Source organism: Emydura macquarii, unplaced genomic scaffold (genome assembly GCF_026122565.2).
Source record: "Emydura macquarii macquarii isolate MOO-44397 ecotype Brisbane River unplaced genomic scaffold, CSIRO-AGI_Emac_v2 contig_3671, whole genome shotgun sequence".
Taxonomy (NCBI): domain Eukaryota; kingdom Metazoa; phylum Chordata; order Testudines; family Chelidae; genus Emydura; species Emydura macquarii.
Genome location: NW_027133808.1, coordinates 3410040 through 3430567, shown reverse-complemented (window position 1 = coordinate 3430567; position 20528 = coordinate 3410040). Strand labels below are relative to the sequence as shown.

Sequence of the window (20528 nt, the reverse complement as noted above, 5' to 3'; positions counted from 1 at the left end):
CTGGCCCAATAACAATATGGGGAAAATCTTGAGGGAAATTTCTTTCATGGGTGTTACCCTGTCTCTGAGAGCTTCAGCAAGTTGTTGGCATGAGTAAGTTTTGCAGCATCACATTCAGGTATTGCTGTATGTGCAAAATCAAATGTATAATACTTTAAATATGTATTTATTAAGTAAGCAGCTATTCCTCACTGAGGACCGTACTTGTGCGGATTTTGAAGTGATACAGTTTAGTCACTAAAAAAAGAGACATTTGGTAAGGAAAAGTTTGGGGCTGTGTAACCTCAAAAGGGTTAATTTTATTCCTCTGCCCATCTCCTGGGCTTTGCTCAGACTTTCCAGAATGGTTCATAACTGAGCAGAGACCAAGAAGAGAAGTTTCTTTAAAAAGAATTTTTCAGTGAAAACAGAAGGTTACAATGAAAGCTGAGCTGGTACAAGAGCTGAGTGAACTGCTTCTACAACTCCCCAAACTATGCAAACCTCAGTTTTGCACAGAAAACTCAAAGTATGTGGTTTTCACTTGAACAGTTCAGTCCTTTCGGCAAAACTGTTGAGATCCTGTGCGCTACTCAGGTATATGGCCTATGCATGCAAATGCTCCACTGGGATGGCAGATGAGCTCTTCTCTTCACTCTGTAGCTCAGAGCTGAAGTAGGCTCCACATTAAAAAGTCTTATCTACAAGGTGGATGGAGAAGTAATGGCTTATAAATTTAGATTCTCAGATCCACAGACCCCATCTTCTTGTCCATTCAAGAGGCACAGGGAGCCCACACTGAACCTTTCTCTTCAGCATTCAGGGGGTTCAAATTCCCAGTAAATTCTCTTACAGTTTGTCTCCTTCTTTTTCTCCTACACTAGAATTGCATCAACTGGAGGGAAGCAGGATTTTGCTTCTATGGATCTGATGTATAGAATTGCTGAGTACTCAAATCTCCACCTTAATGAGTGTTAGCTGCAGGTGCTCAGCGCCTCTGAAAATCATTCCTTTTGTGGATAGATGTGTTTCTGATTTGTTGTGAAAAGTCCCTTGTAATTCAAAAGATAAATCGTTTGGGTTCCTGTGATCAGGAGGGCTAGCCAACCAGTATTTATAAAGAAAAGTTATGCTTTGCTGAACTGTGTAGTTGCAGTTTACAAAAGAATCCAAGAAGCTGGAAAAGAACTATTAGGTCATCTCATTGTCAGTGAAGAACAGTTTTCTACTTCACGCATATTATTGTTTTGTCCAGTCTAGTTTTAAATGTCCCAAGCAGGGAGGTTCCCAGCACTTCTGTTAGGTGACTTTCACAGCCTTGCAGAGTTCATGGACGATTTTCCTGATATTAACCCTGTTGTTTCCTTCTGTTTGTTGGACCTGTTACTTCCAGATATAACCACTTATCCTATCCTAAATTCCTTTCCCTAATTCTCTCTCTTTCCTGTCCCCTACAAAAACATCTTAATTCACAGATCGCCTCTTTTGTATAGCTAAGCAGGCTGGCCTGGGATATAGGCAGGGATTATTTTTAGAGATGGTTATGAGTTGGGGGAAAAGGGAGGTTGGCTTTGGGAAACTATCCACTAAGTCAGCATAGTTTTCTCATAAGTGTCCAAGTAGGTCCAATTCCAAATGTCAGAAACATTACAATTTTAGCAAAACAATGAGAGTTCTGTGGCACCTTAGACTAACAAATTTATTTGGGCATAAGGTTTTGTGGGCAGAAACCCACTTCGTCAGATGCAACTTTACAACTATTGAAATTTCGTCAGATGCAACATTACAATTTTATTTGATCTTAAAATTCCTAGGAGGGACCAAGCTCTTACCAAGGCAGAGGTTCGACAGAACTGCTGATGCTGATTCTGGTGACCGTACTGTTTCATCTAATGAATCAGATGACATTTAAGCTGGTAAAGGGGTAGACACAAAGGTATCAACAAGGTAGAGCAGAAGAACATATGAGACTGAGGAGGTGTAGCAGTTACAATAGGTTAATGCCAGGGGGAACAGGTTGCATCCTTGCCCCATGATGGCAGTCAAACTTTATCACTGAGAATCCTGCCGCTACCAAATGGGGGAAGAAGTGTACAGAAAGGCTGTCTGCAACTCTTATGACAATGTCTGTGCCCTATGTGAGAATGAATTGATCTTGCTGCGTCCCCCAATCCTGTGGAAGGGGAGAGTGGGAGAAAACCACATGATCTCAAATTTGCAGGTGGAGGAAGGGACTAACTAGCAGGAAGAAAGGAATGCCTCAACTGACTGCTCCACCCTCACAAAGAGACAAGATGGAATCCTGGGACCCTGGAGAGGGTTCTTGTGGGATTGTTTCAGATCAAAACCCATCAAAATGGGCCAGTTTCAGTTGAGTTTCATTATTTATTATTTATTGATTTAACACTTAGTTTGAAGTGGTTCCCAGAGTGTTATTTTACTGTACAAACCATATAATTAGACAATCCTTCACTGTACATTTATTTGATCCCCAAAACCCAAAGTGAAATTCAGAGGATAAATCTCATACCTAAAAAGAATGTTCACATGACTTCCAGTTGAAAATGTTGAATTTTGCACAAATGGAGTTACAACTTTTTTGTAACTATGAGATCTAGAATATTTTGTAACCACAAGACCTAGAATTTAGTGAAGCACAGTGTAATTTTAGTTATGTTCGAGGCTGTAAGGTTGATATTTTACGACAGGCTACGACTATAGACTTCTCCTGGGTTTTCATTTTACTTCATCTGGTTGTGTTCATTCTAGACCTGGGTCCAAATTGTAAGTCAGGATCCAGATACAAACTTCCCCAAACTTTGCGTCCTTTTGATTCAGAGATTAGGCTGCATCTATCTCTAGTTCAGACAAGAATCTCCACTTTTTTGGATTTCGGTCACCTTTTTTTAGTAATAGTGCTATTCCTGTTTATAATACACTCCCATGATTAATAAATCTTCAAAGTAAGCATTGTCCATTTACAATTAAGAGGCAATTTTTCTTGTCATAAGACCGACTTATTGAGGAATAATTTGTAAAGTCCCTCTTATGAGATAAAATTATGTTTGTGCATTGAAATTTGTAAGGTGCTGGAGTTATCAACCAAATAAATGAAGAAGCACAATATCTACTCATATAATTTTATTTGAAGAAGTCCAATAAGATTTGTATAGGACTTATATGATGAAAACAGAATGATGTACTCTAGAACCTACTTGCTCTCAGTACTTCAGGTAAGTAGATAGATTGTTTGGGATAAGCAGCAGGTGGACAATTGGTGTTACCTGGTAATTTCATCTATATTGCACTTCCAAGTGGTAAGACAGAGACAAAGACAGAGAGGTGTCAGTATTAGCACCTCCTGAGATGAACAGAAGCAGTTCGCACATCTCTTAGGAGCAAATCCTACCAATTTTGAGACCGAAGGCCCTTTACACACAGGATCGATCAGAATTTGGGAATCCTGAAAACAGGATGTACATCTCACACTTGGCTTCATAGGTGCTCCCTAGGCATCACTGTGCAATAGGGATGTGGGGACAGGAGGTATATCCACCAGTCATTCTTCTCTACATGGCCAGGATGAAAGTTATGCAGAAGCTACTCCAGTGATGAGGCTGGAAGAGTGGCACATAGCAGAAATGGCCAAAGAAATGGATACTATAGAAACCAAATCTAGGATATCTATAAAACATATTAAGAAATGACTGTACAGAAGTATAGGGCACATGGAATACGACCAAGTGCTGAAACTCATCCATCCTTGCACAAAGCAGAAGCGTGCACTGCAGAGACATAAGGTTGCTAAGGTCTCGCTCCTCTACACTGCATTACTGCAGGCCATCCTTGATGCAGAGCCAATGAATTTAATCCAAGAGCAGAACATGAGTTTTAGGATTGGCCTCGCATCCTCCTGCCTCCGTACTATTTCAAAAGGTTCTTCCCTTCTTCAGAAGTTCCCTTCTGTCTATCAACAAGTGCCCTACATTCTTGCCACATTTATTACCTTTGAGGTGGCTTTCTCACACAGGCAATTCTCTGGTCTGAAATGTTGTTGCCTGGTCTAAAAGTTATTGTGAGCTTGCTACTTAATGGCTGGGGGTAGAGAAGAGGGTATAATTGGTGGAAAAAAGATTACATAAAATTATGTGAACCTTTCTCTGAAATAATGAGGAAGTTATGTCTCATTCCCTAATGCAGATCATAAATTATTTGAAAATCATAGAAATTACATCTAAAGCATACGTCCAAGGCATTAATATGATAAACTTAAAACACATAAACTGTTTCAAAATGACTATAATTATATATAATTTAATCATCATGCCACTTTTCATGAAAACCATCTATACCTTCAATTACAACAGTCTATTCACAATGATTGTCAGCTGACTTCTTTTAAAGTTACATACAGTGTACAATATAATATATTTCAGTTTCCCACTGAAGACAATGAGTGAAAGTAATATTTTTTTCAACAAAATATATACCATACATCCTATATGTCAAACTACTTTACATGTGCTGTGCTTAGATTTAAAAAAAAAAAAAACTTTCAATTTTTAAAAATTTAAAATAAGGAATTACTGGGGCTCTGCAGTACTGTGCCAGATTGTCAATGGAATACAGAAAGAGATTGACTCTGAGACCTATTTCTGGGCCAAGTGCTGTTTGGGCTGAACCCCTTGTCCATCTATAGCTCATTGCGGGATTCTGAACTTCATGCAGACTTTATATGTGGGTAGAATGATATATGCTTTCAGAGTTGTATCATGGAACCATGCAAAAAGTCTTCACATGATTTTAATATCAGGATGCTGTTACAGTAGATGTGAAATTTGAAGTTTACAAAATTTTTCCTATCAGCTGATCTACAATTGTACATTTTTAAACAAACATTGCAGCACTCTGGGCAAAGACTGCACTTGGTGAACCTCACAGATGCAGTATGAACAAAACCCTAAGATATGTGCAAGTCATTCAGCAAGACCAAAATAATGTCATAAGCTATAATCGCTAACCAAAGCATAACTCTTGTTTTGAAGAATATGTAGAATGTATGTCAAATAATCAGTAAACAAACCAAAACCAAGTACATCTAGAATACTTAGTTTTCAAGAAATTTTGGTGCTGAATGGATTTATGTCACTGGTTGATTATATTTTCTTTCTCTCAGCCACCCCAAAATACTTAAAATTATCTCTTAGAATAATGTAATTAGTGCTATACTATCACATTGTGTTTTGATTTTTATAAATCACAAATTAAAAGGTAAACAATTGTTTAATTTAAAATTCATAATTACCATATGAAAGAAAGTCAGATACTGGATTTTATATTATTCCATGTCAATGCAGGCACTTTTCTCTAGTCAGATAGTAAGACAAGTGAAAAATATGCTGTTGCTTTTTGATGAACTGAATAACACAATAATGTTTGAAATGCCGTACCTCAATGACTATTTGTTGTAGGAGATTAGGAATATTTCTTGTCTAGTATTTAAGACAGTAATTAATGACATGCAGATAGATCACTTCCAACTTTCCAGTCTTTCTTATTAGTGAAGGTGTGGTGGGGTGGTTAAACCGCCACTGTAGAGGAAAGGGTGCAGGAACAACTGTGGTCTCAAGAAACCCCACCCTGGCAGGCCTGCTGGACATGATTCAGCTGGAGGAGGTACAGTAATGTCGTGGGTGGAGAAGAGGCAGGCCTTCACTCACTGCAACAGAAGAGGAGCCAGAAGAGGAGGACTGGTGCATGAGATCTGAGATCCCAGCCTGCTGAAGCATGTGGGCCAGATTGCAAGGAACAACCACAAACCATGACATACCACGAGGAGGTGCAGAGTGATAGGAAGAGACCCAGGGGAGGATGTAAACTGGAATGAAGGTAGCAGACACCTTCCTTACAGAACTTAAAAGGGCCCCTTGGTTGGAATCTGGTGGCCTGGGAAGACTGGGTTCTCCTACCCTCTTAACTATTAGGCAGGGCTACGGCCTCAGACTTTCATCTCTAGGCACATCCACTGCCACAGACTTTGACCATCAGGTGGGGTTGTTGCCACAGAATTTGACCAAGAGATGGGTGTTGCCACCATAGACTCTAACTGCCAGGGGAGGGCCCTCACAGAAGAAAATGCACAGTTGCTTTGGGTTGTGCCACTACACAGTCTGCGTCTCATTTTCCCACTGAAGTCAATGACAAAACTCTCATTGACTCCAATGGGAGCAGGCTTCAGGACCAGTCTTTTTTTTTTTCTGGTTTAACAAGTATGCCACATGATTTAAGGAACAGCTCCTCGAAACCCGACAGAAGGAAATTGCAATGGCTTTGGGCTGTAATCCTCCTATCTGATCTCTGTCTCTAGAAGCCTGGGGGCTGTGCAGAGCCCCTCTGACTTCAGAAGGGTGATATGCAGACATAAGAGTCATCTCTGTGGATCACATTGCAGGATCTGGGCCTTGAATGACAGTTTTTCCTAAGAGAATATTGCTGTTTATTATTGGTTAAAGGATGACAATATTGCCAGTGCTGTGACAGACACAAAATGAAGACAGTTCCTACCATAAGGAGCTTTCAATCTAAAAAAGGGTATTTTCTGAAGCAAGATAGGGAAAGTTCGGATGAATACATTAGTTTTTATTTATCTAAAAATAAATAGTTTTTTTCTTCATGTCTACTATGGAATAGTTGAACTCCACTCAGATACATTAAGGAACTTTTAGGTTTTTTGCCGTGTTAGGCAGGAATGAAGTTATTTGTAATGCATTTTCAGAGGGTTTTTCTTCCCACCTTTTTTGTATAAAGATTCAAGTGAGTATTTTAAATTTTCATCTGGTTCTATTGTATATTTCCCACATGAAATAATATTATCCTTTGCTTGTGACCTTGCAATCATTTCTCCAGCAACTGACTGTGATGTCAGGACAAAAATAGATTATTTCTAGAAGGAAATAGTCAGCAGAAGATTTCTTAAAACAAAGATATTTTGACCAAAAGTCCTTAGTAATGTAATTTTTTTTGTAAAGAATAGTACAGAAAATATAGGGCCCAGTCCTGTATCTGATATGCATCCATTCACATATTTGGGGCAGACTGTGATAACTTATATTGATTAGTACTTTACGCTGTGAGAAAGCCCATAACATCCAGTAGGACTATTTGAAGAGTAAGATACAACTCAGCATGAGCAGGGATATCAAAATTCGGACTATTATATTGCATCTTGATAATTTAGGGTGAAATTTTTATCTCAGCTTCATCCAGGACACTGTTTTGCATTTCATTTGAATTACTAAGTAACTGAATGTGCTTACAGGACAGGCTCTTTGACATCCATCAGATATTAATGATATCTGATATAGTAAGCACTAGAGCTGATCAGGTATTTTTCAATAAAACATTTTTCTGTCAAAAAATGGCAATTCATCGAACCTGAAAGTTTTGGTGGAAAAGGATCACAAAAATCTTCCTGTGGTGGGTAAAATACTTCCCAATGAGCACCAGTTCACACCTGTTCATTTATATATAGTGCAACAGATCTCACATCTCTTGTTCATTTCAAACTCCTATGGAGATCAGATGAAGAGAAGCAGGATTTAGCTCTTTTCTGTTTCTAGAGTTAAATTACAAAGAACTCTGTAGAAAAATATCTTTGCTTTTAAGAGTTCTTCTGCTGACAATTTCCTACCTAAAATAATTATTTTATTTTTGTGGCACTAGTACATAGTGCTCTGTTGCTGGAGAAATGACTGTGATGTCATAAAAACGAATACCTGGGAGCTTGAGGTGCACAAGAGATGCAAGATCAGCTCTCTGATATTCAAACATATGTTAAAAAAGCCAGCTTTTGATCTATGTTACAATGTTGCAAATCCAAAATAACACCTCTGTAGCTGATTTCAGTGGTGTTACTTTGGATTTACATCGGTTTAATGGATTTCAGAATTTCATCACAAAATATTTTGTGATTTTTTTTGATTGCATCACAAAATATAATGGGTCTTGTTCTTCAGATTCATGTACTTTGTGCAGCCATTTAGACCTATTGAAAGGTGAGTGCAAAGTGGGTGCAGAACAAAATAAAGTAAAAATGATATCCTTTAACTTCCCATGCATACTCACTTTGTTCAGGGGTCAATGACTACATTAGGGACAAGGCAATGGAGAAGGAGACACTTTCAGAATTTTCTCTAAATTGTTTAAGGATGAGGTTTTTTTTTAAAAGTGCACCCTTTTTGAACCCCAAAGATCAGAACAGGTGCAAAAATTTGCAGGGATAATTAATGTCACCGTGATGTCTAAATTCACTGGCTTTATTTTCAAAAGTGCTGATCACTCATAATTCCAACTGAAGTGAGGGGAACTGCTGATGCTCAGATCCCCTGCATATTAGGCCACTAATGTGCTCAGATGTCCATGTAATATTATTTGCTTTGGCCAGCCTGAAATTCTGGTCATAAATCATCAGACAACAAGGTACCTTTTTTACCATTTTGTGGAAAAAATATGGAAATAGTTTTAATCCTTCTTTTTGAATGAAATACATATGGTAGTTCAAAGTAGAAGCAGAGACATTCTGCCAGAGTTAACCTTGCACAAACTGAGCAGTGGAATCTGTTGAAATAACTCTCCAAGATTTCTTTTGCTTTATAGTTTTCTAACCGAAGCTCACTGGCTTTTGTAGAACTGAAACACTAGGGAGCACACTTTCATCAGGAATTATGCTGCCTGTAATAGCCACAGAGAGTCAAAGACACAAGCAGTTCTTCTGCAAATCGGCAATTTGGCAGTGTACCAACCAATGCCCTGCTGTATAGAATGACAAAGCATACGAATATGAGAGTGCTAATAGTAAACAATGACAATTCTGTCAAGAGTCCGAGGGGATGCATTTGTTCATGTACTGTATGGGAATCAGAGCTATTTTGTTTGGGGCGTGTTTAGATGCCTATCTGAACTCTTCACCCCGCCTTTTACAAATCAGACTTAGCATAGCGTTAGAGGTTTTTTGTGAGGGTGAGAGACTTACAGTAAGTTGACAAGTAGGACAAAGGGTTCTCAGAAAGGGTAGAAAAATGTACTTGCTCTCTGATTTTATTCTTTTAAAAATGCCTTTGTACTTATAACCCATTAATACGATCTCACTATGAAAATATTGCTTCACTTTCCCTAAAGCACCTAAGAATCAGTCTAGGAGATATTTGGAATCACTAGAGAAGAAAAGGCACAGGAGAGTAGCAGGAAATCCCTTCTTCAAAATGCTTGTAGACCCAATTTCACCAGTATGTTTGAGTGAGAGTGAATTGCAGTGTAAACAGCTGCACTGAATTCCTTTTAATGCCTACTGGAATTTAGAGAAAGCCTAGAGTTTCTTTTTAAATCAGTTGAAACGCTCTAAAAAACCAGTGAGACAAATTCTGCTGGTTTTCAGATATACATGAATAAGCATATTTTTCCTTACCATGTGTATGAGTAGCTTAAGGTATGCAGAATGTACTTAATATGCTGCCATTTTTTTCCTTAAAGAACCTTTCTGGGCAGGTTTCCTTTCTTGCCATACTTTCCTATACAAACTAAAAACTAGGATGAAAGTTTACTTTCAGCCCTGTTTAAGTTGTGCATGACCCCACAAAGAGGTCCGGAAAGGAATGATGACTCACATATATCCTTCTGGGTCACATTTCCTCTAAAAATGCTCTTCTAAGCAGGGAAGTGGTAGGAGAGATGTATGTTGTCACACCCCCAGCTCATTACTAGATACAGCAACCACCCTCCCCAGTCCTTTAGGAATATAGAAACACCGGAATGTCAATAATGGATCAGACCAATGGTCCATGCAGTACAACATTAGGTGTCCAGAAGTGGCCTATACCAGCTGCTTCCAAAATTGCTAACTATGTGGAAAAGGTGTATCTTTTTATTAATTTTGAATTTGTAACTTTATATTTGTTTAAATATCACCTTGTTCTTGTATTGTAAGTGGGGTTAATAGATCTACCTTCTCTATGCCATTTTTTTATTTGATATACTTTTATCATGTCCCTTCTTATTTGTTTTCTCTCTAAGGTAAAGAACCCCAAGCTTTATAAACTCTCATCATTAGAGTTTTCATGTCTCTAATAATTTGCAACACATATGTCTGAATACCCTTTGCCTCTGCTATATCCTTTTTGAGATGGGATGACCAGAACTGAATACAATATTCCAGGTGAGACATTGCTATATATTAGAATATTTTTTTGTATTATCATCATCTGGCTCTTTCCTTATGTAACCTAATATTTTGTTTCCTTTTGTTTATTGCCTTATATTGAGCAGATAGCTTCACTGAGCTGTCCACAGTAATGTGTGTTGGAGGTATGGGTGGAGGCAAGTGAAGCCATGGCTCCACCAATTCCACTCTCACATACCAGTTCCTCACTTATGTGCTCATATGTAGGAATACTGGTCATACAGTGCCTGATGTTTCTCCACCCCTCAGTGCCTGGACTCACAGTCCAGATGTGCCCTGGATGGGCCTACCCAGGTAAATATGTGCTCATAAACAATCCTGGGATGAAAAATCTAGCCCTTATTAAGCATTTCCAGTGCTACTGCAGATAAAGGACTTTGTGGTAAGTAATTACTGTTATATATATATATATAGAAAACAAGGTACCTAGTAATAGGAAAATAAATGTGGGGGTTGTGGGAGCAGGTCACATTCTGTTGCCCTTATTTTGAGCAGTACCTCACTTCCCCCAGACTTGAGAAGTATTATTCAACAAAAGATCAAATTTGGGCAGCAGTTCAAGGATTCTGACAGCTAATCCAAAAGACAGTCAGCTGAAATCTCGTAGAGTGAAAAAATATAAACTCTTGATAACAACGGCACCATTAATTTTTAAGCAGCAGTCCCTTTGATGTCAGTGGGGAGTGCTGCTTAAAAATCAATGCTTTTTCTGCAGAGTAATAGTTTCAGTTGAACAGTGATTATCACGATTTGTGTTTGAGAATATCTCCTGTTTCGTAGATAAATGCTTTGTATTCTTGTTTAATTTTGTTTGTATTGATGTTCCTAGTATCCCCCTGTGAAATGAAGGTAGCACTGTATGCCTTTGCAGATGGTCCTTTGGTTTTATAGAGATATAAGGTTAAGATTTTGTCATAGTTATTTTTAATAAAACTCATGGACAGGTCATGGGCAATAAACAAAAATTCACAAAGCTGATGATCTGTCTGTGACTGTAACTTAAAAATGTGGGGAAGAGACCTTTAGGGCCCCCACCACCCATGGCAGCTGGCAGCTCCTGGGCCTCTGCCAGTGGCAGCTGACAGCTCCAGCGCCTGAAGCTGAAGCGGAAAATGTCACGGAAGTCTCTGAAAGTCATGGAATCCATGGTCTCTGTAACAAAATCTTATCCTTAGTTATCAGTAAACCTTGGGTAAACATGCAGGTGTCTACAAAGACTGATTGCAGTCCAAGATGGTGATAATGTTGTTATTTATTATTTGTATTACGATAGCACCTGGAGACTCCAACCAAGATGAGAACCCCATTGTGGTAGGCACTGTTTACACAAATAGTAAGAGACCACCGTCCCTGTCCTGGAAGACAAGACAGATAAAAATGAAAGGGAGAGAGAAACACAGAAAGGCCAAGTAACTTCTCCAAGGTCACCCACAAGGTCGGGGGCAGAAGTGGGAATAGAACCTAGCACTTCTGCCTTGTAGTTTAAATTCAGTTCCACGTAGAGAATATAGTAAGTTCCATAACATCCTTTGGGTGCATTATCACTCAACTCCCAAAGCATGATGGCATAGGGTCAGACATTTCAAACTCTCAAGTAACACAGAGAGCTGTTATTAGAAACATGTAGGACAAAATTCAAAAGAGCAACAGAGGATCTGGGCCAGATCCTCAGCTGGTTCATTGATTTCAGCAGAAATATGCCAATTTATAGCTACTGTGGATAAGAGACTTGATCCAGCAAGCTCTTAAACATGGTCTTAATATTAAGTATGTGAATAATCCCATTGTCTTCAATAAGTCTACCCATGTGATTAAAGTTAAGAACATACTTAAGTGATTTTTCAGGAACAGGTACCTGGTCATTACCTTCACAGCTGTTCCCCCATAAAACATATGCTTGATACTGGATCAAGTTTTTTGTTTATAAAGGTGATAGAATGATTTCTAATTTAAACATTTAGCTAATTCCTTCCTCTTTTCCCCCAAACATGTTACAAGAGTGTCACTTTGGAATTGAAAGTTTATGTATTTAGGAAAATGGAAGGTGTCCCATGCAAAGTAAGACAAGGGACGGGAATTTAAATAGCTCACTCTCTATAGGTAGGATCTGATGGCACAAATTTAGGCTTTAGATTAGATAAGTACAAGTTATTCTTTTATGTAGAAACACATCACGGAGAAAACTTCCCAGCACAGTTTTGGTAAGTTATTGTATTTGCAATAACAAATTTAATTCTAGGAAAATGTGTAAGTCTTACTTGTCATTTTTATATTCTGTCACTATATTTAGTAGCATGACAATCAGTTTATTTTTTACTTTTCCATGGTAGAAAAATGTTATAACTCAATTTGTCTTATAATGATATGCACAAATATACTTTATATAAAGGCTGCAACTGACTTTTATTGTTCATTTCTTCTCCAGAATCACTTAGCATTTGACTTGTCTGAAGAAACTTGTAATAAAATGGGTAAAACAGGAAAAGCAAGTCACCTAGTGGGATAACCCACAGAGAAACAAACACTTCAGCACTTATTTTTATGGGTTAGTTAACCTCACTGGATTTATATAGCTGCCAAAGCCTGACCTCCGTTACTGCTGATCAGAGTTAAAATTTATTTCCATAACATGTGGGACTGATCACTTCAAAGAGAGAAGGAAACAGAAAAGAGACAGAACGTGTTCTGATTACTGGAAATATTTTCCCAAGCTTCAAGACTAGTATTAACTATATTCTGGGTGATCTGAAAAAGAAATAAATATTTAACTCCCCCTAAACATGCTTATGCTTTTAGAAACCAGTGCTGATCTAACAACTCCAAAGTACAACTCCCAAGTCATTATCAACTGGATCAGAAAGGGTAAGCATTTCAGCTTGGATAATTTTCAAATATGAGACATTATGTGTGATTAGATTTAGATGAAAAAGACGAGAAAAAAAGATTAAATTTTAAAAGTCAAGAGAACAGGCTTTATATCACACTGAGAAGAAAAGACTTACAAATAGGTTCAATGTTAGGAAGGTTCAAGACTTGAGACCTGACCCAATCCTTATTGAAATCAGTGGATAGTGGATCAGGAACTAAACTCAGAAAGGAGAGGATATATTCTACTTCATCAAGTTTTCAGGAGATTAACTTTACAACCTATTTTTCTTTTGCTTAAATAAAAATCAATCTTTGTTCTGCCATATTGTCAATTTTAAAAAAATTCATAAGCAGATCAAGTAATTGTATAAAAATATTCACATCTACACAACAAATGGGAGACTATATGTAACTGCATATTTTTATAAGCCAATGTACGTATTTTATAGTATCCATTTAGGTGCCTATAATATGTGTCAATATTTGTCCTTTTGTATCCAAGGAGAAAAACTATAGGTGATGAATATTAGGATTATTGTTATTACGTCATATATATTGCCTTCAGCATTTGTAGTAAGGAAAATGCATGTGTAATCTTAAAGTTTACATTCAAGGTGCCATTACTTTTACAATATGTTTATGGGCCAAATTTTCCCCTGAGCTAGTACCATAGAACCCCAGGGACTGGGAGAAATATTTGGCTTTGCAATGTAATTTCTCTGAGTTCCTATCTTTACAGAGTACATGTGTTTACAGTTGGATCCCATTTTACTAAATTTAGAGTGGACAACTCTCTCTATCTCATGAACTGCCATTATATCTATCTTCTCTTTATATTGCTTTCTGATTTTGTGAACTCCTGATTATCCCAAATAAGTCAGTATTTTCCAAAATATCCTATTATCCTATTAGTTATGCACCTTTATTATGCTACAAACTTCCTAGGAAAAGCCTAATAAATATTTAAAAGAAAAAGTTAAAAATGCTAAAATTAAAAAAAAAATGTTTTAAGAATATTAAACATCCTGTTCCACGTACAGCTGGACCCTTGTTAATTGTTTATCTGGAAACATGAGCATGGCTACATAAAATTAAGAACCTTCATTTTCAGTGTTTACTGTATTTGACTGAAAAATTCCTATGTTTTACAAAAGCTATTATTCTGTTTCTACTTATTTTCACCTGAAATTTGGACTGCTCAGGTACATGAAGAAACTGAGTCTGTTAAGAAAATCCAATCCCTCACATTAGATAGATGTATTTATGTTAATAATAAGGTAGTTTAAATGTAAATCTGAGGCTGTTTGTTAGTTAAAGTGAGGCAATGTGGTGGAAGATACACACACACATGCATGTGTATGTGCTGTTAATGTACAATTCATGAAAATAAACCAAAGTATAAAACTGATTTTCCTTTCATTACTCTTCCTTTATTTGTTGCTTTCTTCTGTCCTCCTGCCCCCCTGTATTTACCCAGAAATTTTATTTTTGCACTTATTTTCACCCATTTTTTAATATTTACAATAAACATTGATAAATTCCCTGCAATTTGAAACAAAGTGAAAACTGAAAAGGAAGGATCTTGCATAAAGTGCATCAAGAGTCAGGCTATTGTTTTCAAATGTGGGTGCCTTATAACCCCCAACTGCACGCTATATTGCAAATTTTGATGGAGAGTTTCAATGAGAACTGTGCATATCTGGCATCAGAAAATCCAGCTCCCTCTAAGTATCTGTATATTAATTTAGGGTCCCAAGTTTGCAATTGTTAACTTTAGTTTTTCCACACAAAAATATGTTAAATACAACTGTCTTTTTTAATGAAACATTAAAGTTGCAGATTTCAATATGAAAAGTCAGAGATACAAGCATTAATCTTTTCATTATTACCTGAACTATAAAGAGTACCCCTTTCTATATGCAATATGGACAAAATAGGAAACTACTAGTGCTGTGAGAACCTACATTTTTGCATTTCCTTTTTTCATGACTTATTTTCTTTATGTTTGTAGCATGTGTGTGTGTGTGCATGTGGGACAAACTGGACCTTAATTGGTTTTTTCAAAGTTGTCTGTTAAAAGGCTTGAGTGAAAATGTAGCAAGATATAATTTGTTACTAGAGTAGTGTTTTTCCCACTCAGACTTCCCAGTTCAATAGCAGTTGGACAATTTCCTCAAACCTTTTAGAAAAAAATCCCTTTTATATTGAGACCCACCATGAAAGATAAAAAGGGAAAAAATAGGAGTGACATAATGGTAGGGGTCTACTATAGACCACCAAATCAGGAAGAGGAGGTGGCTGAGGCATTTCTTGAATGGATAACAGAAATATTCTAAACACAAGATCTTGTAGTAATGAGGGACTTTAACTACCCAGACATCTGTTGGGAAAATAATGTATCAAAACACAAAATTTCCAATAAGTTCTTCAAATAGATTGGGGACAACTTTTTGTTTCAGAAACAAACTTTTGTTTCAGAAAGTGAAGAAAGTAACCAGGCGGACAGCTATGTTAGTCTTCATTCTGACCAACAAGTGGTTATATATCTGAAGGTGGAAGGCAACTTGGGAGAAAGTGATAATTGAATGATAGATTTAATGATTCTAAGGAAAGGAAGGAGTGAGAACAGTAGAATAAGCACAATGAACTTCAAAAAAGCCAGACTTTTAACAAACACAGAGAGCTGGTATCTAAGCTGGTATCTGGGAAGAAAATCTATGGGATAAAGGCGTTCAGGACAGCTGGCAGTGTCTCAAGGACACATTATATGTAAAACTGCAAATTACTCTGATTCAAAAGAAAAATAGGAAAAATAATAAGAGGCCAATATGGCTCCATTGTGAGCTCTTTAATAAGCTGGAAACCAAAAAAGAACCCTAGAAAAAGTGAAAACATCAACAAATTGCTAAGAAAGAGTCCAAATAATAGTACAAGTAGTTAGGGACAAAATCAGAAAGGCTAAGGCACAAAATGAGTTACACATAGCAAGGGAGATAAAAGGAAACAAGAAAATGTTCTTTAAATACATTAGGAACAGGAGAAAGATGAAGGAAAGTGTATATCCTCTACTTAGTGGGGAAGAATAGCTAATAACCGATGACATCAAGAAAGCTGAGGTGTTTAATACCTATTTTGCTTCAGTCTTTACTAAAAGGTTAATGGTGACTAGGTACTCAACACAACTAATGTTAACAACAAAGGGGAAGGAAAACAAGCCAAAACAGGGAAAGAACAGATTAAACTTTCTTTAGATAAGTTACACGTATTCAGGGAGTCAGGGCAAACTAGTGAGACATGGTCTAGATGAATTTACAATAAGATAAGGGCACAACTGGTTGAAAGACATTACTCAAAGAATAGTTATCAATGGTTCGCTGTCAAACCAGGAGGATATATTTTTTGGGTTCCTGCAGGCATCAGTTCTGGTACTATTTAATATTTTCATGAATGACTTGGAACATGGAGTGGAGAATATGCCTATAAAACTGATGGCTGACTCCATGGTGGGAGGGGTTGCAAGCACTTTGGATGACAGGCTTGGAATTTGAAATGACTTTGTCAAATTGGAGAATTGGTCTGAAATCAACAAGTTGAAATTCAATAAAGACAAGCACTTCACTTAAGGAAAAAATCAAATACAAAACTACAAAATGGGGAATAACTGGGTAGGTGGTAGTAAGTTTGAAAAGTATCTGGGGGCATAGTGGATCACAAATTGAATCCGAGTCAACAATGTGTTGTAGTTGTGAAAAAGGTTAATATCATTCTGTGGTGTAGTATGTAAGGCATAGGAGGTAATTTTCCTGCTATACTTGGCATTGGTGAGGTCTTACCTGGAGTAGTATGTCCAATTCTGGGAGCCACATTTTAGGAAAGATTTGGCAAATTGTTAAGACTCAGAATTTCAATGGATTTTAACAAAGTTTTCCTGAAATTTGTTTCTATACTCAAGGTGCTCCTTTTAAAGAAATGTCCCTTACTCCCATGATCACACTTAATTCTTCTCACTTAGTAGCAAAATAGTGCCAGAGGAAAGCAACAAAAATGGTAAGTTTAGAAAACCTGACTTATGAGGAAAGTTTAAAAAACCTGTGCATGTTTTGTCTTGAGAAAGGAAGACTGAAGCGGGACCTGACAACAGTCTTCAAATATATTAAGGACTGCTAGAAATGAGGACCGTGATCAATTGTTCTCCATGTTTACCGAAGCTAGGACAAGAAAAAAAATGGGCTTAATCTGCAGAAAGAGAGGTTAAATTAGGTAGGAAAAACTAATTAATTATAAAGGTAGATAAGCTTTGGAATAGACTTCCCAGGGAGGTTGTAGAATCCCCATCATTACAGATTTTTAAGAACAGGTTGCACAAATAACTGTCAGGGATGGTCTAAGGTTTACTTGATCCTGTCTCAGTGCAGGGAGTGGGACTTGATGACCTCTTGAGGTCCCTTCCAGCCCTACATATCTATGATGCTTTGAAGACTTTCCAAGTCCCAAAGGAAAAAGTAATTATGAGTGAAAGGTTATGGTAAAAATGACTTTAACATTTACTTTTCCTGAATATAAGAACATAAGAATGGCCATACTGGGTTACAGAAATGGTCCATTTAGCCCAGTATCCTGTCTTCAGACAGTGGGCAATGACAGATGCTTCAAAGGGAATGAACAGAACAGACAATCATCAAATGATCCATCCCCAGTTGTCCAATCCTAGCATCTGGCACTCAGAAGCTCAGGTTCACCAGAGCATAGTGATGCATCCCTGACCGTTTTAGCTAACCATTAGCCTTAGCCATTGAGGGACCTATCCTCCATGAATTTACCTAATTCTTTTTTGAATCCAGTTATAGTTTTCGCCTTTACAATATTCCATGGCAACGAATTCCACAGATTGACTGTGCATTGTGTAAAGAAGTACTTCCTCTTGTTTGTTGTAAACCTGTTGCCTATTAATTTCATTGGTGACCCTGGTTCTTATGTTATACGAAGGGGTAAATAACATGTCCTTATTCACTTTCTTCACATCATTAATGATTTTATAGACCTCTATCATATCCCCCCTGAGTCATCTCTTTTCCAACACAAATAGTCCCAGTCCTTTTAATCTCTCCTCATATGGAAGCTGGTTCATACACTTAATCATTTTTTTGCCCTTCCTGTACCTTTTTCATTGCTAATATGTCTTTTTAAAGATGGGGGTGACCAGAACTGCACACAGTATTCATGGTGCAGGCATACCATGGATGTACATAGTGGAATTGTAATATTTACTGTCTTATTATCTATCCCTTTCCTAATGGCTCCTAATATTCTATTAGCTTTTTTGATTGCCACTGCACATTGAGTGGATGTTTTCAAAGAAATATCCACAAGGAGTTCAAGGTCTCTCTCTTGAGTGGTAACAGCTATTTTAGACTGCACCATTATGAATGTGTACTTAGGTTTATGTTTTGCACTATGCACTAATTTGTGTTTATCAGCATTAAATTTCATCTGCCATTTTGTTGCATGAGTCATTCAGTTTTGAGAGATTCCTTTGTAACTCTTTGAAGTCTGCTTTGGACTTAACTATCCTGAGTAATTTTGTATCATTTGCAAATTGTCACCTCACTGTTTCCAGATCATCTATGAATATGCTGAATAGCACTGGTCCTAGGACAGATCCTTGTGGGACCCCACTATTTACCTCTTTCCATTTCAAAAACTGACCATTTACTCTTACCCTTTGTTTCCTGTCTTTTAATCAGTTACTGATCCATGAGAGGATCTTCCCACTTACCCCATGACTCCTTACTTTGCTTAAGAGCCTTTGGTGAAGGCCTTGTCAAAGGCTTTCTGAAAGTTCAACTACACTATATCCACTGAAGCACCCTTATTCACGTTTGTTGATCCCCTCAAAGAATTCTAACAGATTGGTGAATCACGACTTCCTTTTACAAAAGCTGTTTTAACTCTTCCCCAACAAATTGTGTTTTTCTGTGTCTAATAATTCTGTTCTTTACTATAATTTCAATCAATTTGCCTTGTACTGAAGTTAGGTTATTCAGAGTATAATTGCCAGGATCGCCTCTGCAGTCTTTTTAAAAAATAGGCATCACATTAGCTATCCTCAAGTCATCTGGTACAGAAACTGATTTAAATGATAGGTTACATACTACAGTTGATAGTTCTGTAATTTCATATTTGAGTTCCTTCAGAACTCTTGTGTGAATACTATCAGGTCCTGGAGACTGATTAGTTTAATTAATCAATTTGTTCCAAAACCTCCTCTACTGACACCTCAGTTCCTCAGATTTATCACCTAAAAAAATGGCTCATATGTGGGAATCTCCCTCACATCCGCTGCAGAGAAGACTGATAAGAATCCATTTAGCTTCTCCACAATGGGATTGTCTTCCTTGAGTGCTCTTTCAACAACTTGCTTGTCCAGTGGCCTCACTGATTTTTTGGATGGCTTTCTGCTTTTGATGTACTTAACATTTTTGTTGGTGTTAGTTGCGCTCCATAATCTTTGTTAGCCTGCTTAATTATACTTTTACACTTTTCTATTTTCCTCACTGGGATTTGAGTTCCAATTTTTAAAGAATGCTTTTTTATCTCTAACTACTTCTTTTACTCTGTTGTTTAGTCATGTTGTCATTTTTTGGACCTCTTATTCTTTTTAATTTGGGGTATACATTTAATTTGAGCCTCTATTATGGTATTTTTAAAGTTTCCATGCAGCTTGAAGGCATTTTACTCATGTGACTGTTCCTTTTAATTGTCGTTTAGCTACCTTCCTCATTTTTGTGTAGTTCCCCTTTCTGAAGTTAAAGTGGTCTTCTTTGGTATTTCCCCACCACCACCACCACGAGGATGTTAAATTTAATTATATCATGGTTGACGTCACTGAGGGGTTCAGCTCTAGTCACCTCTTTGATCAGATACTGTGCACTTAAATCAAGCATTACTTCTCTCCTTGTGGGTTCCAGGACTAACTGCTCCAATAAGCAGTCATTAATGGTGTCTATTACTTTATTTCTGCATCCCATTCTGAGGTGACATGTACCCAGTCATTATTGGGAAATCTCCCTTTATTATTGAGTTTTCTATTTTTATAGCCTCTTTAATCTCCTTAAGCATGTCTTAGTCACTATCACCATTCTGGTCAGGCGGTTGGTGATATATTCCAACTGTGTATTCTTATTATTCAAGCATGGAATTGCTATTAGTAGAGATTTTATGATGCAGTTTTATTCATTTAAGATATTTATCATATTTGACTCTATGTTTTCTTTCACTTATAGTGCCAGTTCCTCCCCAGCACAACCTATTCTGTCATTCCTATATATTTTATACTCTGGTATTACAGTCTCATATTTATTGTCATCATTTCACCAAGTTTCTGTGATGTCTATTATAACAATATCCTCATTTAATGCCAAGCACTCAAGTTCACCAATCTGAGTAT

General features: G+C 37.3%; 1 long non-coding RNA gene across 3 annotated transcripts in view; it reads left to right on the top strand.

Annotated features, from left to right (window-relative positions):
* The first annotated feature begins 10050 nt into the window (after positions 1–10050).
* LOC137145866 (uncharacterized) overlaps positions 10051–20528 on the top strand; it is a 37237-nt gene continuing 26759 nt past the window's right edge. For 2 of the 3 annotated variants that reach the window (XR_010917767.1, XR_010917768.1), the window contains exon 1: positions 12466–13075. This is a non-coding gene — a long non-coding RNA (uncharacterized lncRNA). Of the gene's footprint in view, positions 10190–12465; positions 13076–20528 lie in introns of those variants that run through there. The other variant, XR_010917769.1, reaches the window with a different exon arrangement.